General features: G+C 38.4%; 1 protein-coding gene across 5 annotated transcripts in view; it reads left to right on the top strand.

Moving 5' to 3' along the window:
• The window catches only part of KCNQ (KCNQ potassium channel), a 411,920-nt gene that overhangs the window by 206,062 nt on the left and 179,470 nt on the right, over nt 1-26,388 (top strand). The gene's annotated exons all lie outside the window — the stretch shown is intronic.

Raw genomic sequence — 26,388 nt, 5'->3', positions numbered from 1 at the left:
AGAGCCTTGTGCTATTATGAGCACTTTCATTGGGATCAAAGCCTGCATGAATTATCTAAATTATCGATAAAATCCTGGTGTAACCGCGTGGTATATGTTTGACATCCAGTAGATACACAGCAGATAATTGGTTGATTGGCCTGAATTCGGTTGCGGCTAAAGCAGGTAGTTGAACAGATGTAATTCTAGAGACGGATCAGTCCACCGCGTCTGATTGAAAATGTACTGTAACAAGCTCTGGTCCTAGCACTTTCCTCTTCACGACCAGATTTTTTCTTTGCAACACCCAGCCTCGAATTCCGGGGACTCTTCCCCTAAGAATAAGGCGGTCGAAGCTTAAAGCTAACAGCTCACTTCTTTGCAGTGCCGAAGTCTGGAATGAATATGGTTTTGTCGCCGCGTCGTGCATACGCTTTTTTTGTGTGGTTCTTGTAATTAGTCACAAGAGCAGCGAACTGATAATTAAATTTTAACCGTAGTTTACGTTTTTTGTCTAAATTACGAAGTAGCGTTTGATCGGCACTTGTAATTTCATTCTTTTACGAACTTTCTTGTTAAGTTAAATTTACATCAAATTAAAGGTATGTTTTCAGAGGAATGTTCTGGAACAAAAGCATAGTATTTTATACATTTTTCTATTTTAAGCCAATTGAAAGACAATTCCAGAAAGGAAAATATGATGGTACGATACATGAGTAACCTGATAATTAAATAAAATAAATGAATTTGAGCATCTTCAGGGGTTTAAAGTGCGCTGGTGAGAGTTAGATCACGTGGCTCGGACATCACTGAGTTAACAGTCGAGAATTTTTGTTGTTTTGGTGAGTATTCTCCGGGTGCAGTGTTTCATTTCTTTTAAAAAATGGATGAAAAATTCTATCTTATCTTTAAACAAAACTGTTTGTAGAAACCGACATTAACAATTAGTTACTGGTAATATGACTTAAAAATGCCGATACCTAATGGAATATTCATGATTCGTCGCTAATGAAAAAGAACCAATTATTAAATTCAATGATTGAAACAATATTTGTGTGTTTGTTCATGTCGGAAAGTTTTCATTAACTTTCGTGTGAATGTTTCATGTTCTTGGGACCACAATTCTCGTCAGAATTGTCTCATTATGGTTGAATTTGAAGACACTCAGATTAGGGTTACTAAAAAATTGAAAGTATTTAGGGATCATTCATTTGTATTATCAAGTAGTTATCGCTTACAGGCCTAAACAATAAAGTCACCAAAGACCTACATAAATATTTTCAGTCCTATTAAGATTATCTTTACAGGCGTAATGAATAAATCCTCGTTTAATTTTGCCTTCGTCACTGTTATTTGTCAATTAAGCGCTCTGAAAGGCTATTACCGTATTCACGACAGCACGCCATTGAACCCTATTCTGAGCCAGCTAAATCCATTTCACATACTCTACATTAAATATATTTGAAATCCCATGTAGTATCAACTTCCTTCTGTTCCCTGGTCTTTCGAAACTTCTGTTGTCAGATTTACCAACAGAAATATTGTATAGGCTTATCCATTAATCATGTGTCATTCGAAGTGTATATTTTGGTTGTCAGTTCGTTAATGATTTCAGCGCTGTAATAAAACTTGTTGAAGATTGCCAATTATGAAGATCCCGATTATGCTGTTTGCGAAATTTGTAGGTAAAATAGACCATTTAGGGCTGTCTTCTCTTCGATTAACAGCCAGTAAGAGAGGAGCTCGGTGTGTATGTCCCTTACTCCCACATGGTTCTTCGGAATGTGTGTGTGTGTGTGTGTGTGTGAAAGAGAGAGAGAGAGATACATTTCGTGAACAAAACTTACCTCAACGAACTACCACACATCGTTGAGATGAATTTCCTAGTTGGTTGAAATTGAGAGATTTCTTAAAATCGAAACTGGTTTCAAATAATTTATTACTTTTGACTGAAGTTTGTTCCCTGTTGACCTTTGAAATTTTAGGTTGTTGATTCAAAAGAAGTTTGTTCCGTTCTTTGAAGGTAGTGCTGATAGCGTGACTGTGCATGTAAATCATTTAAATACCTTAAGCTTTTCGGGTTAAGTAAACAGACACATTATTCATAGCTTAGAAGCTGCTTTTAAAACAATTATGTAGTACAATTATTCATGTTTTCGATGTATGTTTAATTCTCCTAATGTGATGTCTTATTTAATAATTTCTTTTTTCTTATGCGTATGTTATTATGGGGGAAAATGATAATTACAAAGCCTGTTTTTGTAGGTAATATTGGCTTAGACAGATACTGGGAACGACCCGTTCTTCAAGTGCCTGAGCACTGTGGGGTCCCAACTTTTCGTTGGCTCGATCTATAGACATTCGGTAGGACTTCTTGGACGAGGGATCGGCCCGTCGCAAGGCCTCTACCTGTACACAGGCGAGAGTGTGCCCAACTTATTCGAATTTATTCTTTTTTTATATAAAACGACGACGATGATATAAGCATTGTGGCTAGGCATGCGATGGAGTTCTGTCAGCTTGGTTTTGTGCTTGAACACGCATGGAGGGAGAATAAACGAAGTTCAACGGAGTCTTAACCTTTCGACACCTTTCATCTTCATGCTTTTACGAATTCAAGCATTGGAAAAGAGATCAAGGTGGGCTTCTGAACCTTACAAGTAGATGAATGTATCATGTGAGGGTGTGACTGGTCCTCTAAACCCCCACGCCCCGTAATCTGGTGGATCAGGGCTTTGATGTTCGGCTGTAATCTTCCTCTAGAACAGCTTTCTCACCGCGACTATTAAGCCGTCTCTGCTTGTTGTGGGTTCACATCCTTTGACCAGCCGCTGGCTTGGGATTTCCTGGAATAACACTCTATTGGACTATGAAGTCTCCTGACCCCATCCAGTGCAGTGTCACTCCTTAAAGTGTACATTAAATGACAGTGCACTTAAATTCTTATTACAGTGTTATTATTGTCATATAAAGAAGCAAGAGTTGAATTATATTATTATTAACATGGTTAAGGAATTAAACATGGAAATATAAAAAAATCAGATTAAGTTAAGAAACCTACCTTCTAGTAAGTGTTTGAATTTTACTGTTTAGTTATACATTTGTGTATAAATTTCACGTGCAGAGAGTCCAAATAAGTTGGACTTGTTAGATGAAACCAATAATCTAGAATTTTTACTCGACCATCATGGCTGTAATAGTCGATATGCAAGTAATATTCCATAATTTATGTGTAGTTTAAGGCGTACCTGACAGAGAGTGCGAAAGGAAAACAAATTTTCGTCAGAAAAAGCGAAATGGTAATAAGCCGATTGGAAGATGCACTGATTTGTAGAACAATATTAAAATTCATGTTTAAAAAATACTGTGGAAGGGTATAGATTGGATTTTTTTTTTGTCTAGAATAGGTTCCAGTGGCGATCTCTTGTGAAGACGATTTCCACAAAAGGCGAAGACTTACGTCTAAAGTAGGACTCTCCTCGCGCTTTTCATACGAGTTATTTTACGTCGCTGTACCGTTAGAGCAGGTTGGGCCAACCCAAATGATCTTTCGGGCCACTTTGGAAATGCATCATAACTCCGCGGGCCACATATAAAATTATATATCCCCATATTAGATTTAGATACACTATAGACATTTTTTTGGAGTGAAAAATTGAAACATAATGAGTTATTATTATTGTGTTTACTATTATTCTTACATGTAAATATAGATAATATAATAATAATGATACTAAGCGTACATTGTAAAGAAATATATAGCACTAAAAATTAAATATAAATATATTTTGTAAAAGTATGATGAATCTCGCGGGCCGGAAAAATGTTCAAGGCGGGCCACATGGGGCCCGCGGGCCGCGGGTTGGCCACCCCTGCGTTAGAGGATAGGATGATAATGAATTGGGAAGGAAACTGAAGAAATAGGTCGTAGCCTGATAAACGGCACTGTCCCGGAATTTGACCTGAGAGATGAAACCACGAAGATCCTACTAAGATATCCGGTTTCCGGGCCGAGTTTTTGGCTAAATCCCTTCTACAGAGCAAAAATGCTATTCGCTCAGATGCGACGTTGTCTGTTACGCCCTGATGATCGAAATCTGCTGTCAGGTCGTCAACCACCCGCGACGTGTCGAGAAGCCGCAAGTGCAAGGCAGTTCTTGTATTCGTACCTTTGTTCAAGGTGAAGGCTACTGAACCCGACTGCTCATCAGAGGACGTTCAGGACCTGTGATTGACGTAACGTTAAACTTAGCAAGCATAAATTTGAGAACCCCATCGGTCGGTTCTAAGCGGACATGAGGCAGCAAGGCAGCACTGATGCAGAATCTAGGACACATACCGAGCGACGTAACGTGTTGATGTTCTCGAAAGTACTCGGAATGGAATTCGTGACTCGAGCTACGTGTCGCTGAGTAAAGTCAGGAGCGTCCATCTAAAAAAACGTAGCGTCTTGGTAACGTGACTACAAAAGCTGTCCCTCCTTTCCGTTAGTTTAAATGTTAACAGGTCCTGTGTCAAACTAGTAGTAGGAAGGAAGAAGGGAACAAGAAGAGAGACGTAGGATCTGAGGTTTTCACGGCGGTGATGACTGTCTTCTGGGTTGCACGGCTCAACAACCCAGAAGACAGCAAGAGGGACATAATGACAGGGAGGGAGAGAGAAATGGGGAAAAATACAGGACTATATGTGTGCTCTCTTAGTTATTCATGATCAGTAATTAATTAATAAAAGTACGGATGAAAGACCAACGCAAAAAAGGAAGTAAAGTTTGTAAAATTTGACACTTCGTTTACAATATCTCTCATCTTTTTGCTTTATCTTTGACGTGGGACAGTTTTTTTTCAAGAACGTAAATCTTCAACGCCGACAAAAGTTTCAAGTTTCAAATGCGTCGTCGTTACAGACAAAGCGGCGCATACTCTCAAGGTCACTCCATTTGACCTTATCTTTGGCCGGTTGAATTCAGGACGTAACCAACACCGTTACTTCAAAACCCATTTCAATTTTATCCTCCCACCACAGCCTCACTTGAATCCTTTTATCCCATATACCACCCCTGCATGTTACATGTCCCTCCAATCTGATCCTTCCCTGTAAGAGTTTAAACTTGAACGGCGACTGAATGCAGTGAAATCTCGGGAAATCAGCGATGCTAGAATGAAGCTACGATTTAACGTTTCGGATACTGTCTCTGCTTCCATCGTCAGGATTTTATTATACAAAATGGAGCATCACATTGAGCATGTAATCCATAATGGATAAATCTCGATGAATTGTTCTTTGTATTCACATACACACACCACACGCTGATACACGCACACTAAAGCTTTTATTTAAACTCTCGATCTTGTATCATTTCTTGCGCCAACCTGCAGATCTATTCTTGATCGGCTGGTCGCCCAAGAAAATTTCGGTCCTTATTTTTCGTAATCATATGTTTACTATCAAGTAAAGAGTACAGATTATGTTTATTTTTTTATAGTGTTTATTCCTTTGTTAAATGTATTATAAACTTGAAGTTGAAATTCGGAAGAAATATCCCAGTGTTTTGAAAGAAGCGGCTATTTGGACAACCTGTCTTGCATCTCTCCGGGTGTTGCAAACAAGGTACACATCCCGCAGGAATCCTTCGTCTCGAAACAAATGAAGACCAAGGCCCGGCCTAACTATTCTGGGAAGGGAACAATGCGCCGAGCTATTTTTGTGCTGCATCACTCAATGCTCCTTCTGTTGGTACATTCCACGTTACCAGCTTTTGGAACGCAAATAACTGGAAACAACCCCATTATCATATTGTTTTTATCCGTCCAGAATTTTAATTACTGTTTTATAAATGTAAATTTACGGGATGTAACTTAGTAGCTGTGATTTTCAATTCCATCCCCTGTTTATCGCTAGTCTTTCTTCTGGCCAAGAAAGCATTCAATCGTCCAGTGTGCTTCATGCGACTCGGAGGGGCTCACGGGGTCCCGTCGTTAATTTTTGGCTAATTATCCAGGCCCTTTTTGTCTGCACGGATAATAGAAAATTATAAAGACGGTTCACCAGCAAAAAAATATCGTTACATCTATACAGGTTGAGTCAGAAGTATGTTTACAAACTTCTTATGTGTGTTCCTTGATCAAAAATAAGAAAAAATGTTCCTTTGAACATGTGGTCGCAAATGTTTCATTTTCGAAATAATAGCCAAAAATAATTTTCAATGCATGCCTTTATTGCATTTATGGTATTCGATTTCTGATCTTTTTATTAACATTCTGATTGGGCGGTTTGGAGAGCTCCATTAAAAATATTTCCATTTATATATTAAGGGAGAAATAAACATTCTTATCTCTGGAATTTTCGATGCGGTTTTTAAGATGGAAGTTTATTGTGAAAATGTTTTCATACACCCTGTTGCTATTATTGTTATTATTATTATGCGTCATTGCGTCATTATCTGTCAATAGATGGCATTCAGGCATTCCTTGGGGAGAGAGCACTTACACCGTTAGAACTTACGTAGTTGCCATGCAATGAAACAAACGCCACAGACAACCATTTCAATTTACCTCAGGACGATTTTCATATTGTAAGGTTTCCTATATGTGTACCTTAGTTAGCGTCATATTATTTCTTACAGGACGTGGGATGGAGAATTTGATATTCAAGATCTCACTTCGTATTAATCACAGATTAATCTTGTTTACCGGGAGAACATTGGTGATTATCTCGTTAAATATTACCGTAATCAGCGGCAAACATTTGTTAAATTAACCCACTTTATGTCATTATTATTTTGTTGCATGATTCCGTTATGGACTGAAACGTCTTGAGAAATTAGTAATATACAAATTTATTTTCCTGTTACTAACAAATTTGGCCTCTTGAATACAAAGGAAATCGCCTATGACGTTCGGTCTCCGGGTTACCAAATGCTATCCAGCCTCCAGTTACATTTCCTTTGACCGTTTAAAATCCAATGGAAATTAATGTATACTACATGCTTTGACAGTTAATAACTGTGCCTTTGCGTTTGTGAATTTCGCATGATTCCCGACGTGAATAGCGATAATTTCCTTAAACAGCATTAACCTGTAGGCCACGTGCACTGAATTGTGAAAATAATTGAGAAGAGCTTCAGCTTCAAAGTGGTAATTTATTTTGTAGCTAAAAGTGAGACTTGTGAAGATTGGGAGTAGAAACTTCTCCTTAGATTTGAAAAGGTATTGTGCCTTGGGCATTTTCATATATCTTTTTTTCAGTCCTTATCTGTAAGATTAGAAAAAGTTATATACTCGTTCGCTTTAGAGTCTGCAACAGTTTTAAAAACTCTGAGTATGGTTGATCAGAAACCGTCTTATAGATTTGACATATTTGGTAAGTATTATATTTTTCATTATGTAAGATTTGAGGTTTTCACAGCGGTGAGTATAAAGATTTCTGTCTTCTGCGTTGTTGCGCTGTGTAGTCTGGTCGATGTTAACCAACGTTTCAGAGGTCATACTGCCTCCGTCATCAGGGCGATACTTAGTATGAAGATTTCTGTCTCCTGGGTTGTTGCGCTGTGTAGTCTGGTCGATGTTAACCAACGTTTCAGAGGTCATACTGCCTCCGTCATCTACCAGACTACACATCGCAACAACCCAGAAGACAGAAATCTTCATACCTTTCATTGATTACTGGGAGACACGTTTTATAAGTGTCTGGAACTTTCAGCGTCATTCTTACTTTATTAGCGTGTAAATGAAAAATTTCAGAGTAGACCTGTGTCTTAATACATTCTTATACTTGCGAATTTTTAAGTCATTTTTCGTAATTATAACGTATTTCGAAATATGCGGCGTCTTAATTAATTTTCATGTGATGTAATTATGGTTTATTACGTACTCAAATTTGAGTGGAAAAGTCTTAGAAGGCTCTCTCCTTTTCAGGTTATTGGACCAAATTTTTTTACACATTTCTCATCACCCCAGTCATGACTTAATGGTCCTAATATTATTCTGTGAATATTAAAAATTATGCTAATAAGATTACACAGCTATCATTAGGATAGAATCGAGGCCTTAAAATTGAGATTTTCAAAAGAGTATAATTATTAAAATTAACATGCGCCGTTGGACACTTGCTGATAGACTGTTAGGCAGGCGAACGATAGAGCAGTTGATGTACTATTTGGAGTCCCTGCCTTGCACGTGTAAAGTCTGTCAGTTCTGAAAGACAACTCAGATTCTCGTGAAATTCGTGTGGCTAGATTATTGAATATCTAGTGTAGTTGGTTTTGTTTTTCAGAAGTAGAAAGAACAGCAACTGTTAAGATTCATTGTCGATGTTGGTCTTATGGGCTGTAACACTGCGTCGACTTGTAGGTAGAAACAAATTTTTCGGAGGAACATAGTGCCCCTATCTTTAAGGTGGAAGCTCAACCTATCCGCTTTATTGCAATATGTAGATGAATATCGTCCGTATAGATATTCTATAAGCTATACTTTAAACAATAAATTCAACAGAATATGAAACATAAAACCGAGAAATTAGATCACGACATATAATATATAGGCCCCATTGTCTTAATAAAAAATGGGTCATTTCTAACCACAGCATGATGCTTCTTCAGGTTGATAATAAATGAGACAGCCTCCGGATGTAAAGGTAGCAGCGAATTAAATATTCTTTGACGTGACGACAAGGGGCAGACCTCCAGCTTGGCGACTAGGCGCGGACCTAACGACCATGCTGACTCCGAAAGAATGGCGCGTCACATCCAAGAAATCTATTCGAATCTGGGATTCTCTTTTGGGCAACATTTCCAAATTCTAGGAAAATCTGCCCTTTCTCGCTGGCCAAGTTCCCCACCAAATTAAATCATCCTTCACCATCTGTCGTTGTGGGGGTGATTCTCACACTACAGCGTCATATCGACAAGCGACGGCAGATAATTAATTAGCTGTCATTCCCATTAACTTGTACGACTTTAGAATTCCGACAAGAAGGCGAGTGAGCGACGGCTTGTTGCGCCTAGAGAAACAGAGCTACAAGGTTGCTGTGTTGCCAGAAATTCTTCTTGACTCTGGCTGTCCTAAGATTGACAGCATATATATTAGCAGTGCCCTCATGGGACTTTCCAATTCTTTGCACAGATCTGCCATTCTCCACCTCTCGCTTTAAATAATTAAGCAACTTTAAAGTAAGCTTTATATCTTTTCTTAAAGTCTGTTACATGGATCATCCGCCCGTTAAAAAGGAACATTAAAACACTAACTCCCTTCAATATTTTAAGCAGACAGGTATATTAAGATATGAAGGGAGAAATATAACGCTTACATTAGCAATGTAGCATGCTGTGTAACGCTGGTCGCGTAACTGAGAGAAACCTGGACTTTTTGCTTGAATCCCAAGACAGTCTAGATATTACATTTATGGCCATTTGAAATTCTGTGATAGAAGGCAAACACCGCAGGTACAACTCTCCGTGGCATTTCATTTTTACGAACTTCATCGAACAATTTTTAAAGAAATATCTTTTAATATCGAAGTTCGACAATACACGCCTTCTAGATTACAGTTTGCCTGGTGTTTGTTTAGATTACTGAAAGCCACTTACCCCGTTGTATTTGAACACTCAAATGTGAATCGAATGTTTTGATCATTAATTCATTTTACAACTCGTCAGACATATTTCACGGGGCTGAATTGACTCGGTAAATCTATCATACAGCACTTACTATATTTTCAGTTAGGCGACATTATCTAAACTGAACAACACCAAGCATTTTTCGGATTGGTTCTTCCTGTAATATCTTCGTGCATTTAATGTTTCTATCCCTTTATAAACTTTCTTGGAAGGATGATAATGTCCTTCTGGATTTCTGCCCCGTTTACTGTCGTCGGTAGATGCCGTTTCGGAGGAACATACTGTCTCCATCTTTAGGATTAAAGATACATGCATCTCACCGCATTAAACACCTCAAATCTGACATTTCGTGGAAGACTTCGCCAGCTCCGATCCTTTTAACATCTACGACCAGGCAAGAATCTGAATCCGTACACTATGAATATTAATGTCTTGCTGTAACTTTCCAAAGAGATCAACCCCTTTAACCCCGGCCCATTTCAGACACCAGGTGCGGGTAATTTGTGGTCCGATGAAGTTCATTAAGTTGGCTCCGCTGTGCACTCAGTAGAGGAAAATGTTGGCGATTACACAAAATTACTACACACGGCGTGCAGATAAACTAATGGGATAATAACAGACGCACCAGAAATCGAGAGGTTAAAATACTGATAAGGGTAAAAAAATACACTGCAGTGCCGCAGTGATTGCACCAGTGCTGTATAAACTATAATGTTTGTTATGTGTTTAGTCGCTGTTCATTATACATTATTTTGGTTGTAACACGCCACAAACAGGAAGTAATCATTATTATTAAGAATAAATTAGGTGCTTTCTACGGGAACCGGGGTACATTCAGCAGAAAAATTACAAACAATATTTGGTATCTATTCTTAAAAATTCGTGTTTTAATTCTGGATTGTTGCACCGATTAATAAGCCGCGCGGGACGATTACGCCGATGATTGACGCAGCAAGCATCGCTGAGACGTCAATAAACTACTACCACATTATATAACGCAACATCCCAAAAGCCAGCCATCTTCTTACTCGATGCCGTTAGAACCTTAAATCTCAATTTGATTAAAATACTTCGAAATGAGACTAGGTAGTCTACTTTTTTGGATACGGTGATGAACTTTTGGGTTTTATGAAATCGGGATGTAATGTGACCGAGAAGTTTCTGCCGATTTGCCTGTTGGGGTAGTGTATCACCCGGTTGACTAGTTACGTAGTACAGATCGGACCCCCGATGTAGTCGGCCATAAATTTGAGTCTGTGTATACGTTCGCCTCACTGAGCTTTATTGGAAATGCCTTCAGGTGGGTAGAAGGAAAACAAAAACATGGCACGCTAAAAATAACTAACACAGAAAGTCGGACAGAAGTCTTAAAGCAACAGGTAATTGAAGACCCTTCCAGTTGTAACAAGGCGAGTTTCATGTCGTGTGGGTGACGTATACTGCAGTCTTATTTAAACACGGGCAGGTGAAAGATTTCTAGTGTCATTAAGTAAATTCACTTACATTCTTTGAATTACAAGGAAAGTTAAAAGCTCTTACTTCATCCTTAATAGTTATAAATGTTGACAGAGTCGTACCGCTGTGTCATTACCGACTGTAGAAGATTATCTAGTGTTGCTTATAATATGGTAATATATACAGAAATTAATCAAAATTCGTCCATTTGTTTTAGAGTTAAAACCATAGACGGACAAGATCAGTTTTACGTGCAATAACTTTATATTAATTTTATGTGCGATCTGCAATGAACGTGTTGGTCGAATAAATATCTAATACGTTAATGCTTTGAAAAGTAAATAAATTCTGTCATAATAGTAGCGCAAGGAGGCTTGAAAGTGTTTTGTTAACACATCATTCGAGATTGAACATACATAACATGTGTTTATTAAAGCGATGTGGGTGTGTGTGACTATGCGTTTGCATAGGGGGTTAGGTTGGAGTAGGAACTATAATAAATATAGGTTTTTTGTATTACATACCATGTAATATTAACATACTCGTATATCACTAAATGTTCCAAATTTTCATGTAACACTTCCATACAGTGCAATGAACGACAGGTGATTAATAAATATACACGTGTATATAGTCGATAAATGTTTGCTACCATTCAAGTAATACTATATATTATCCTCCGCTGTCCTACCTTAGAAATTGACGTTAAAAATAGCTTACATAAAACTAGGCTATGATTTTATTCACTGTCATGTTCCGAGATCAAACTAGGTTTTTTGTGCCTGCAAATGAAGATTTATGGCGAGTGACAATGTTGAGGATGGTGAGAAGCGAAATAACAAAGGACTTGAGAAAATTGCATAATGATGAGTTTCAGAGTATATACTACACTTCACTCAATATTGTTAGGGTAATCAAATGGCAGACGCGTGGGTGAAATAAATACATGCCAAATTATAACCTAGACTATAAATTCCGAAGGAAAAATTAAATCGAAACAGAAGCATTAATACAAGATATGTTGTCGCTTGTTATAGTGAATTTATAATGAGTGGCTTTTAACGTTCGGGCTCCTAATTCTGTTATGATATGCTTCTTATAAACGACGTATCCTTGCGCTGGTCATACCTTTTCTTGTAAGATTTGAGGTTTTCACAGCGGTGAGTATGAAGATTTCTGTCTTCTGGGTTGAATCGCCCTGATGACGGAGGCAGTATGACCTCTGTAACGTTGGTTAACATCGACCAAACTACATAGCGCAACAACCGAGAAGACAGAAATCTTCATACCTTTTCTTATTGGTGGAATTCGAGATAGGATACTACGTTGTGTTTTTCATTTAATTTAAACTTTTTTTTTAAAGGAGCTGCCATTAGTTACTTAACGTTTGCATGGCAAATTCGCATTCAAAGCCATAAATTCAAATCGGTAGCAAACATCTTGGGCTTATTGTCGCTTCACTAGGGAGACACGAGGCTCTGTCTATAAATGAAAACCGGCTTCTTGATGGCAGGAGACAGTGACGGAGTACTACATTCTGCTATTGGCAAAACGTGGCCACTAAATATGTGATACTCATTACCTACAGAAATACAACAAGGACTTAAATATAACTTGGATTTTGAGTTTAACGAGTCAAGCCGAGTGATTTCCAAAAAAGGAAATGTTTTAGTGTTAGAACAATCCAACCAAGGTACTTGACATGGTTAGGCATGTAGCATTCACAGGAGAGACGATAAATTAATATTTTTATAGGTAAGTTTCGAGGGAAGAGTCTTTTAGTGGTCGAATTGCAGATGAGAGGATAATGTTAAAATGGATGTTAAGTAAATACGGTACAGACTCGGCGCAACTGATTCAGGTTTGGACCATTGGCGGGCGTCTGTGGATACGTTACCTTCGAGTTTCATTAAAGTAATGAATTTTCTTGAGTAACTTAGCAATAATTGGCTCCCGAAGACGAAATCTACGCTATGCTGTTGTTTCCTTAAATAACAAAATAATCGATTTTGGTGGATGCAATGATGGAACTGATTGAATTCCAACAAGTAACGAGTGTGTAAACTTAATTTTGCTGCATACGTAGAGCGCTGTATGTATTTCACCTCTTAGGTAATAGTACTGGAACCTCGGTTTAACTGTTCGAAAGCTAGAGGTCTTATTCTAGGACCGCGATGTAGTACGTTCCTTGATAAAGTTGGACGCAATTGTTACTTCCCTGATCCCATCTAGAACTGTATGCCTAACCGTCAAGCGCCGCTCCATAAAAACAATAGCATAAAATTAATTATATTATAGCACTTCCTGCTGGGAGCAGAGAAGTGGCAGTCGCGTTTAACTTTATCAGTGAACGCGCTGTATTTTGACGCAGAAATCTGGCAATTTCATGAAAAAATTTCTTGTATGAAATTAGAAGTTACGTATTCTGTATAAAGGTCTTTGTATATTCTAATAACATTCCTAGTCACAGTAGCGCTCTTTGGAGGGCAGCACTGTATATCCCTTGCAACCACTGCATTTCCCGTTCGTTGTTAAGGGAGACAGAGTAGTGAGAGTGGCGAAGGAAAGTATATACGAGGGTGGATAAGTTGGAATGAAAGTTTATTACACCATGAAAGTGCAGACCCCACGTTTGGTGCCTTTATTGAAGCAGCTACGGTCACAGGCTTCAATTGCTCTGGCGGGCTGGAGAGGTAGCGGTTTTGAATTTAAATCCTTGTGTCAGCCCCGAAAGGGGGGGAGGGGAGGGCAGCCAAGCCATTGCCTCCAGAAGATTGCATTACAGGGTTCCGAGATTGCAAGGCTGTTGAAATGCTGAAGTAACTCTCAATCCTACTGGAAAATATGCGTGCTTTCCCTTTTCTTTCCACGAAAATTACTCACGGAAAAAACTCAACAGAATATCTGCATCTTGTGCAAAAGAATTCAGTTGTTTCTCTTGCTTGAGCCCCGTGTCATGAACACGGCTGGGGAAGTGGAGGGAAGGCTCCACGCATTGTTAGACTGGACGCACAACGGTCAGTCAGTCAGAGACAATGCACTATTAGGCACTCTAAATTCTGTCAGCACATTTTTGGTATTTGTTGAATCTATTGGCAAATACGGTTTCAGTGGCGGACATGACTTCCTGGTGTTATTGTCCTTTTTTTGCCTGTATTTACATTAATTTCTGAACAGTACACTAAATGTATTTCCAATGATAGTCTTAGAATTATTAATCCACCTGAAGATTGAGAACTGACTGTGTTTACACTTGCTACTCCATAACTCTTCAAAATTACGAACCGAAAATTTCCCGCATATTCACTTAAGAGATTACATCCGAAGACGTTCTCCAGGACCAGTTTTCCATTTCAAAAAGATAAGATGCTAAAATCGATGAAGGAACATCCCAACGCCTCAGCCACGGCAATAAACTAGGATTATTTTGAAAAGACTTTTGCCGTGTTATCTAAGTGGCCAAGATTTCATCGTCCAACCAACCATAAACTTTAACTGGTCTGATTGAATTTGTTGATAAACTGAATGTTAAGCAGAATATATTCTTTCGTTTTAAGAGAGGGACAACTGGATGTAATCCAGTTATTGTTAAAGAACGGTGAATCTAGGAGAGTGATATAAAAGGAATTCATTCCTGAAAAATTAATCAGTACATAAGTGGGGCATTTGGAGGTCGCATCACCTCTTGCACCAGGTAGGGGAACGAGGCCGTACATGTCGTTTCAAACGAAGATGTTAGCCAAACCTCGACTGCTAACACGCTAGTTGCTTGTGTCGTGGCTTTTCGTTTAGAGCGCCGTATCACTTTAATTGTGCAACCTCTATTGTACGCGTGGGCCACGTGACTTATGATTGTAAATCATTGAAGGCAAAGTACAATGAAAATACTCAATTGCCAAGATTTGTACGACCTTCCTGCCTCGGAATTTTACTAAAACATTTGAAAAAGTCACGCTTCTCCACTGGCATTTATCGAATGAGCAGGGAGGATAAAGTTCACATCCCCCCCCCCCCCCCCGAAGATCTAATGTCCCACGTATTTACACCCCATAGCCCATCCACAGTCTTTCGTGTCGTGGATGGAATCCAATGTCAGACCTTTGGAATGATGAGAATTAACTTCTGGTTTGGTAACAAGGAATTTCTACTCCACCATACGTTGAGCTAATTTTATTTTCGTTAGGATTGACCCAATGTAATCCCCACTTTACATGATATTTAAATTGAAAATTATGAAGACAGCTCAGCGGTAAAATAATAATATGCATATTATTAAACGTTTCCTTTAAACTCTTTTAGATTTGATTAAATATAATGGAATTTATATTTATACATTTCGACAGTAAGGAAAACGGGCGATATTAATATTTTTGTGTTATTCCCGAATCACAAGACTGTTTCTCTTTAAAGTCGGGATTATATTCTTAAGTGTTTAATGAATTCTAAGGGAGAGATAATATATCCATCTGTTCTTGATTACTTTCGACAGTAGACTTGTATGCTGCTGTTTAATACATTTGTAGCTGTCATCTTTGCTACAAGTTTCTGCAAAAGAAAAGCCACAAGAAAGAAAGTAGGGAATTAAATGACATCTTAAATAAACGAGCAACGACGTTGTAGCAGACTCTCAAAAAAAGTACATGAAAATATTTTTATTACACTCTGACTTAATAATCCAGCTTTGATAACATGACGTCAGAGCCAGTGAAAATTTACACAATTGTAAACCCTTGTCAGTAAGGACCACTTTGGGGACCAAGGCGTAGATGGCAGAAAATATTAAAATTTGTTTTAAAAAATAACGGCAGTCAGCGGGGTGCGCCATTTTGCCGGAATACGACATTTGTACGTTGCGATCAGTTGCTCGGTAGTATGACCTCTGTAACGTTGGTAAACATCGACCAGACTACACAGCGCAACAACCCAGAAGACAGAAATCTTCATACTCATCGCCCTGAAGACGGAGGCAGTATGACCTCTGAAACGTTGGTAAACATCTACCAGGCTACACAGCGCAACAACCCAGAAGACAGAAATCTTCATACTCATCGCCCTGAAGACGGAGGCAGTATGACCTCTGAAACGTTGGTAAACATCGACCAGACTACACAGCGCAACAACCCAGAAGACAGAAATCTTCATACTTACCGCCCTGATGATGGAGGCAGTATGACCTCTGAAACGTTGGTTAACATCGACCAGACTACACAGCACAACAACCCAGAAGACAGAAATCTTCATACTCATCGCCATGATGATGGAGGCAGTATGACTTCTGAAACGTTGGTAAACATCGACCAGACTACACGGCGCAACAACCCATAAGACAGAAATCTTCTTCCTACAGAATGTTTGTATTAACTGCTAATTCGTACTGCGTTAAACCCAAAAGGTGAACATCGACATTGATACGTTCTTCATTATGGAGAAAGCTTAACTTTGTATTTATGCAAGTTGTGCAAATTACAATTTGTTTGTTCTGTGAAGAGAAATGGCCACGCCAGTTGTGTGCTTGTGAGTGCACCTCACACCTTCTTTCTTGTCACGTCATTCATGCCGACGGCAGTTACACTTGGTGGCAATTGTGTACTACAGTGGACATCTGTCAAAAAGGGGCTTCCATTTTTGTCACTTCCTACAGACCAGATTGCTGAAGGTTTGTAATATTCTGTTCATTGAAGCCATCCACACAGACATTCGTGTATAAAATATTACGGATATCAAATGCTCAAGAATGATTCGAGGTACCCAGAAATGAACAGATATAAAATCTCTCATTAACAATTTATTTTACGAATGTGGTCTGTACGCATGGCAATTGTACAAAAACGTTTGTTCTCAGAATCCTGAAAGTACGAGAGCACCCGGTAAGTCTAGGCGTAAGTGGTAGGCAAAAGCCAGCTAGATATTGAAATGCACTGTGAGAGGTGAGAGGGGTGGACTGGATTCAGCTGGCTCAGTGACGTTATCCTGTGAACTTGATAATAAGCCTATTGATCCAATAAAAGGTGATTTACGTTTCTTGTCAGTTTTTCGACTGTTATTTTCTCAGGGACTGGAGTCATGAGTTACTTGGTTCATATTTAACCACACATACAGGAACTGTGGCCATGTTTTTTCACTGCGAACTCTTATTCAAAAATGTATTAAAATTACAGACTTGGGCTCTGCCAATATTAATATTTTTTGGAATGTGTCACATTTATAAATGCTGATCACTTTCTTTAAGATTGAAATAAAAGGCCCAATCTTTTAAACTAAATTACATTATGTGTTGTACATATTTAAAATATTGGACATTGGAAGTAGTGTTAAGTAGGTAAAGTTAAAGTCAGAGATAGCTAGAAGGTCCGATATGGGTTTCTGATAGTGACATTCACATTATGAAGTTCTAACTTTCTCCAGATGTAAAATCCTGCTCAGACGGACGGATATCAATTAAGTTATACGAAGGGAAGTAAAAGATTAATGGTAATATTATCACACGTTTTACCAAAACAATCTTATATCAAACAGATTCAGCCTCTGTTTCTAAGAAATCATCCTACTTTTTAATTGATTTGTTTAAAATAGCCACAGATACCCTAATTATGTCATAACTGTTATTATAAGTCGGGCTGCAAGCCAGAAATGATTTCTTGTGGCGCTGATTTCCACGACAGAAGCTTGTTTCAAACACGATTTCATGAGCGCTGACTTGTTTGGTGATCTCTGACACTAGGAATAACCTACTTCTCATTCTCAACGCGTGTTACAGCTAATGGTCGCCCACAAAGCGGATCACAACATTGTCCGCCCACATTAGAATATATTTCTGTCCACTCATAAACTTTCCTCTATATAGCACAGCTATTAACTAACTCCATAGAATTGAGTCTTCCTTGACAAGCTAATAGTTCTCTCAGCTAGTCAACAAATTTCCTGAATTTTAGGGAAACGGAAGGTTCATTACCATTTTCATAAGACAGGACCACCGGCCTCTGTCCTGAGTCAGATAATTCTAATCCACTCTCCCAAAGCCCACTTCACCCCCCCCCCCCAAAAAAAAAAAACATAATATTTTCCTCTCATTTAGCCTATGTCTTCCGAGTGGTCTTCTCCCTTCTGAGTTTTGAATAAAAATTCTGTACGATTTCTCGTCACTCCTGTGTGCGCTACATGCCCCGCTGATCTCATGTACCTTCATTGAACCCCCTAGCAAAATATTTGGTCAACAGTACAAATTTCGAGCTCCCCTACATGTAATGTGTCCAAATATTCTCTGAAGCAACCTCTGAAACACCTCATTTTGGCTTCTTCCCTTAACAAGAGAGACCTATACAAAACAACAGATAAAATTATAGTTCTCTATACTTCAATCTTTACGTTTTAGACAGCAGATGGCGAGACAAAAGGCTCTGAACTGCACGGTAGCAAATATTCGCCAAATATTTTTATTACTAATTTTCTTGTGAATGCAATTCTAATTGTTAACGTCGTACCCAAATATTAATTTTTGAACTTTGAAACATTTTGAAAGGATTTATTACTCATCTTTGTATAACGACTTTGTCGGATCACAGATCGTCTTTCTCTGGTGCATTATCTCAGTTTCGTCGTCATGCTAACTGCAGAGATACAGTTGGTTTTTGTAATGGCCAAAGGTGAGTAGAGATCAGGATATATACATACCGGGTCGAAAGCGACATATCTCGTTTGTAACACTGGATGAGTTAACAGCCGAGAATGAGCGGGGAGTTTTTAGATCTCTTTTTCGGGTTTCACTTCTCCTATATTGAAACGGTTGAAGAAAAATAACGAAAGAGAGATTGCCGAACGTGATAATGTCAGAACAGGAAAAAGAAGACATGCGTCATTTCATGTAAGTTATGGTCTGTCTTGGCCTCGGGCGAAATGGCCAAATGAGTGTAATATTCTTCTAAGAGCCTGCAATTCTCTCAGATAATAACAAGTAAATGGGATGGAAGGAAACATTGAGAGAAAAAGGAAAAGATTAATGACGTGTGATTACAGAAAGAAGAAAAGATTTGCCAAAAAGGCAAGAGAAAAGTGAGAATCGGACGCAGAATAAGGAGTTCGGAAACACCTTGTTATTTACCGGAAGAAACTGTTGTTTTATTAATCCTTATATGTCTACAAGGTTCCTTGATGCATTTACCCATTTTGCAGATATTGAGCCTTAAATGCTTTACGTAATATAATCTGTGTATTACTCTAGAAAAGAATATTTCTCTTGAAGACGTCTGTTTTCTGGGTTGTTGCGCCGTGTAACCTGGTATAATGTATGTTTTGAGGTTTTCACAGCGGTGAGTATGAAGATTTCTGTCTTCTGGGTTTGTTCATCGCCCTGATGACGGAGGCAGTATGACCTCTGAAACGTTGGTGAATATCTACCAGACTACACAGCGCAACAACACAGAAGACAGAAATCTTCATACTCATCGCCCTGATGACGGAGGCAGTATGACCTCTGAAACGTTGGTGAATATCTGCCATACTACACAGCGCAACAACCCAGAAGACAGAAATCTTCATACTAAGAATCGTCCTGATGGCAGAGGCAGTATGACCTCTGAAACGTTGATAAACATCTGCCATACTACACAGCGCAACAACCCAGAAGACAGAAATCTTCATACTAAGAATCGTCCTGATGGCAGAGGCAGTATGACCTCTGAAACGTTGATAAACATCTGCCATACTACACAGCGCAACAACCCAGAAGACAGAAATCTTCATACTAAGAATCGTCCTGATGGCAGAGGCAGTATGACCTCTGAAACGTTGATAAACATCTGCCATACTACACAGCGCAACAACTCGGAAGACAGAAATCTTTAACCTTGTATAAGTTTACCGACCCAGAAGACTAACTGTTAACGTCGATGCACTCGTTACGTTACGTAGTAAAACGTTAGGGCGATTTTTCCGCGTTAACATATTGACGACGTGAAGAGTACAGCGCCGTAACGGCTCATCATTGCTAAAAGATGCCAACACTTGAGAACACCGCTGGAAGCTGGAATTCGAAATGGATACATTTAAAAGGCAAGGTAATTCTCGCATTATATTTATCATTTCGTTGTGTTAGAGTGTTGCTTCATCTTGAGAGAGAAATTCGTCATAAACGGCGATTTGGTACGAAGGCATTCTAGTCCTACTACGAGGTACCATCGCATTTACAGAGACCTCAGTTTTGATAACCGTCCAAAATTTGAGCTTGATGTTCTGAAAATGCAAGTATAGAACAGTGCCACTAACAAAACCTTACCGTTTGTATAATGCAGCATTTTGTTTCTCAGGAGCTCGCCCTGAGTTAACGGGAGGAGCGTTCGTCTCTTCCGCTTTCGTCTGCTTTCGCAAAAATAAACTTTCAACGTTAATTAGGCCTACTGGTTATTTGTTTTTCCTATTCTGAAATGTGCCTTATTATTTTTACGTTTCATAAAACTTGAACCGGTTTAGTAATTAAATGGTCCGTATTTTTACCGGTTCCTTATTTAGCTCTGTACCAAAATTTAATCAACTCTGACAGTGAAAGTGTCTGCTGTGGTCACTATTACAATGGCGACATCGGTACACTTCCTGCTGTATTCCAACAAACACCAGTGGTTATCCACATGAGAACGCTAATGTCGCTGTCTCGCTAATAAATAGAACCGTGAAGTTGCTAGTTCCATTTCTCGTCACATACCCATTTGTTTTTGTCGGTATATATAGTTCAATTCCAGGTATCTGACAGTGGAAAACCTGAAGCATTAATGAAACTATTATTTTCCAGACCAATAATTAATTTGTTCTGGTGCTCATTAAAATTAAATGCAACTCGCTTATTAATATGCTATTCATATGTCGACCCTTTCATTGATCCGCTAATGAATAGTAACCCTGCCCCCTTGTTTTGATAACCATTTTGTTACATGTATAGTCAAATTCAAGTGTCCTCAAAAACACAGACATGTCATCTTTCATCTCAACATATTTCAACGTATAATTAAGTATCCAACAAGTTTTATTCACTGTTGTCGTCAACTGTTTCAACATTCGCGTTTCGAATCTAAGAAAATGATTATCTGTGTTTTAATATTACCTATTCCATCTGTTGGTTTAACAGTACATAGCATTACATAATAATTTAAAACTTATGCTAAATTAGTATCAGAAGTCCACTGTTAATAGTAATGAGACGAGACGGGTAGTAGTGTGTAGTAACATGACAAAAAACTCTGACAAATACGGAAATTAAAACAGGTCACATCATACACCGAGTGAATGAAGTACTTAAACTGCTTTGAACAGTATCGAACAAACACGGATTGTAAAAATACGATAAACCAGGGAAGTTTAATGTGTGTGTGTTTATTTATGAACTGTGTAAAGATATTCGGACGAATATTAATGTAATATAGCTCATGACCTAGGAATAAAATAACTTCTTAACACCCACATCACAAAATAAAAATCTCCCTTTAAATGCAAACGGCGTTGTTCTAATAATGTCTATTACTGCATACGCCATCTTGTTGTGAGGATGGATCACGCAACTGAAGCTTCCTGAAGTTACATTTATACCATGCCTATAGGACATACTGCTCCTAACCTCTTTACAGGGCCGTTATCTGTTACAGTTATAAACAGTGTCTAATTTTGTGAACAATAGTAACAGATCAAAATTGCATTAATGGAGTTAGGAGTAAATTAAATTATGGTAATCCTTGACACCATTCAGCTTAGAGCCTTTTATCTTCGGTTTGCAATCTAAAAATCTTAACATGAAATTACGCAGCACTTTAATATTACTTATTACTTTGTACGAGCGTCGAACTTTCTCCTTCGCTCAAAGGGAAAAATCTGAGGATAATTTTAAATGATAAATTGGGAAGGATCCGGAAGGCAGCGTAGTGTCAAATGTAAATAAATAAAGTAAGTAATGAAAAGTGTCCGGATTATTATCACCGGAAGTTGAGAAAGTAGTTGAATCTAGTTGTGGCTTATTTTAAAACAAATTTGAAATAAATGTTTGTAATATACACCTATTTTGAGTAAAACATTTAAGCTTTGCTTTACTGTCTAATTCTGTTATTTATTTATTTATTTAACTTTGCTGTTATTAGATGGAACTATGATGATAAAAGTAAGAAGTAATTATGTCCAAGTTTAAGGAATATACTACAATGATTCTGGAGGAAACTGGGATGACCACAAGAAGTCGATTAAGAACGCCTGTCTCAGGGCCAATATTTGAAGCCAAGACTTTCTGAATAGAAAGCAAGATTGCTGATCAGTAGACCTCGATGCTCGGTTTTTGGTCTATTCTTGAACTTCACTGTGTATAAACCCCTCTGGTGACGTGCGTATCCAGGTAGATAAATTCAACCGAAAAAGATGAAGATTTAAGTAAGTCCTTAAATAAGAATTATATATACACTGCCCAGAAAGTTACGCAACTTATTCACAGAGTTTCTACAGATATGCTGAGACGGGTTGAGACACATTTACAAGAAAGTGGGGGGGGGGGGAATTTTTACATACGGTGTAATTTGCAGTTGTAATCTTCATATGTAACTATATTCTGATATGTGCTATAAAAACAGCATTCATCTTCGGGTTTCTTGTCATTTTGAGACAAACTGTATTTCTAGATAAAGTACCTACCCGCTTATCGACCACTTTTTGCCCATAAACAAATAACTGAAATTTTTTACTTCTTTTATCCACATCTTTAATAAATCCTTGCGCTTGTAACAACGTGTATACTAGATTAATCTTCTACGTGTATATTTAAAAAAACTTCATGAAGATTAACGACTCTTTTAAGCTCATGACTAACATAAAGTTTGTGCATTGCAAGAAAGAAAAGCTTTATTAGTCTAACTTACAATTAAATTTAACTTTTAAAAAAAGAAGGGTTATGATAGGCTATTAAACATGTTTTCGAATATTTACTTACGCGATTCCACACAGTAACAAGACGCTGCAAATACAAAATAGTCCGCTTTGTGGTATTAATCCGCAGCTTAGTTATGGTCAACTAGCAACGAAACAGCTATTTGCATAGGTGGTATTATGCACTCTAAGTCAACTTACACAGAATTCTGTGATCTAGACAGAGAGGGCATTACAAATAATATTTTCCGACAACACTTGTTAAATCTTGGAGGATAATTTTTTTTGTCTCTGAAAACTGTGAGAAACTACAGTACTGGAAAGGTGTAGCTCATTGGCAAAACCTAGCATAATCTAACATATCCTAAAATAACCTACACGAAATGATAAACAGGCTGATAAGAAGGCTGATACGAAAGATGATGCTCAGGGCGATTGACAGGCCGATGCGCAGAATTATGTAATCTGATGCGTTGATTGTTGCGCGTACGCATGCGCAGGCTGTTTCACTGGCTGTTGCGCAGTCTGCTGCGCAGCTTGTGCAGAATATGCAGGCGAATGCGCAACCTTTGCGGAGCCTTATGCGCAGTCTGACGTGAAATTCACACTAATGCAAGCACGAATCAAACGTAGCTTAACCTTACCTAGCCGAATAATAGGTAACCTAGCGCGAATTGATGCTACAAAGGACAGATTCTTCTTCTTCCTTTGTTTCTTTCTTTGGGAACAAGAAAATAAGTTGACATATTTTAACTAATTATTTCCATTTTAAAAAAAGATAATCACAGTGACAAAACCTAGTCAACGTAAATCATCGTAAATCGGACACGATGGTGAATATGAATAATAATTTCCTATTTTCTTCTCCAAATGATCTCTCCCAACAACCTCGATAAGTGTACTAGAACTCTGAATCACCCTGTATAGGTGCGGGTACAAAGTTCGTAACTCAATGTGTTATTATTTGTCAGTGACTTGTCTGTGCCTCCACGAGTCTTGGGATATTTGGAAGCTGTTTAAATAACCAGTCTCTGTCCATCCCATCAATGCCGAACATTTGTACCAATGCCGCAGAAATTTAGGATCTCTATCGGATTTTGTTATAGGTTTGTGATTACATTGCGAACGTTTGCACTAATTACTTCAGTTAATATGTAATGGCGACAGTATTTAGCTAAATGTGTTGCACCCTCCTGCCAACTACTGTTAATTATACTCACTACTAATGATCGCATTTGTCAGCCCTTAGCCTCAGTGCAAGCAAGCGGATACTCTGGGTTATTGCACCGGCAATCTGCCTTCATTTTTACGCGTATCTCATCTCCCCCATACATGCTACATACAAGCCCATCCCATTCTTCTTGTCTTGATGGCCTTTGACAATTCGCAGAATATTTTGTTAAATACTTGTAAAAAGTACATATTATAATAATATACTACCGCTGTGTTAATCTTAATAAACTATATAAACAAAGTATATAGTTACAGAAGGCTTGGAATTTAAAAGCACCTATTCTTAAACGAAATGATGTGGCTTCATAAACCGGATGTTAATATTTACCGCAGTGACACTGCGTGTTGATTACTTTTGTAAATATCGCAATCGTTTTATGCATTAAAGCACAAATGGCTCATTAGGACGGAACAGGGATTATCCCAGGCAACGAGACAAAATTATAGAGGTCTGAAAGTAGGGAACTAGTAAAACAAACTAATTTTATTGTAAAAATATTTTATACATGAAGGCTGTGAATGTTATTGATAAATATTTAAGTGAGTGTAAATTTTAAATAGCAAATTTATATTTCTTAAATAATAATTAATAAAAACATGAAACAGTGTCAATGACGTCGTTAATGGTTACAGTTTCGTACGGCGGATAATGAGGTCCATATGTGAAGATTTCTGTCTTCTGGGTTGTTGCGCTGTGTAGTCTGGTCGATGTTAACCAACGTTTCAGAGATCATACTACCTCCGTCATCAGGGCGATGAGTATGAAGATTTCTGTCTTCTGGGTTGTTGCGCTGTGTAGTCTGGTCGACGTTTACTAACGTTTCAGAGATCATACTGCCTCCGTCATCAGGGCGATGAGTATGAAGATTTCTGTCTTCTGGGTTGTTGCGCTGTGTAGTCTGGTAGATGTTTACCAACGTTTCGGAGGTCATACTGCCTCCGTCATCAGGGCGATTCTTAGTATGAAGATTTCTGTCTTCTGGGTTGTTGCGCTGTGTAGTCTGGTCGATGTTAACCAACGTTTCAGAGGTCATACTGCCTCCGTCATCAGGGCGATGAGTATGAAGATTTCTGTCTTCTAGGTTGTTGCGCTGTGTAGTCTGGTCGATGTTAACAAACGTTTCAGAGGTCATACTGCCTCCGTCATCAGGGCAAAGAATCGTTCGTAAACATCGACCAGACTACACAGCGCAACAACCCAGAAGACAGAAATCTTCATACTCACCGCTGTGAAAACTTCAAATCTTACAGGTCCATATGTGTTTGTGAGTCAGTTCTTGAAATTATTTTCTAAATTTATTCATTGTGGTGAACACAGTGCAACTTGAAGAATAGTGATGCGAATTCCTATCTGTAATTTCCGAGCACCAATCGTCACTGCTAATAGAAGTAGCTGTAGTAGGTACCGTGGATCCAGACTCCACAAAATAGTCGCTCGAGTTTCTGTATCGCTTCTTCAATGGCACTCTGCCTATGCTCATGGACGCATAGCAGTGCTAAGACTCGCTGCATTATAAGTGCCAAAATAAAACTGTTCGTATGTAAAGTGTTACCACGTTCGATTCATTGACAGTTTTCCAATACGAAGATCTTGGCTGTGCAAAGCCGTTCATTGCAAGGAACAGTAAATTCACGAAAAAGTGGATCCTTTGTAAAGAATATTCTGTTAACTGTTGAAATTGGTTATGTAAAGCTTTTGGAATTTATTTTTCGATTAGTTAACTGAATAATTGATCCAGTGAGTCGTTGGTTGATTGAATGGGAAACTGATTAAGTGTGTGTGTTGGGGGGGGGGGGGGGGTTCTTGAATAGTCTAATAGCTAGTAACTGAAATTAATGAACAAAGTTTTAGTGTGTAAGTAGGTTGGTGGATTAATAAGCAGTTTATTAATTATAAAGTAAAATGTTTTACAGTGTACTCATTTTCTATCAATAATTAAACCTATGAGTTGTTAAAGGCGTGTTACGGCGAAACGTGACATCTTAATTGTTATCGTCTCACGCTTTATGAGGGTACACATCACCATTGCGATAAAAGTTCCCATGTCCCGAAAATGACACATATTTCTTCTATTAGTAAGCTAACAGTTGTCACGGGCGCAGTCTGGTTTATGTAAGGTAATGATGGAAGTCATACAATCACATGACACACGCCGGTCACGTGCGTCGCCTACGGCGTGAATGTGCCCGGGGATGTTTTTAATAATCCTGTATTTTAACTT

This window comes from Zootermopsis nevadensis, unplaced genomic scaffold (genome assembly GCF_977971745.1).
Source record: "Zootermopsis nevadensis isolate Lab colony 2312 unplaced genomic scaffold, Znev_1.0 Znev_ptg000017l, whole genome shotgun sequence".
In the NCBI taxonomy this organism is placed as follows: Eukaryota; Metazoa; Arthropoda; class Insecta; order Blattodea; family Termopsidae; genus Zootermopsis; species Zootermopsis nevadensis.
This window is presented reverse-complemented; position numbering and strand designations above follow the sequence as displayed.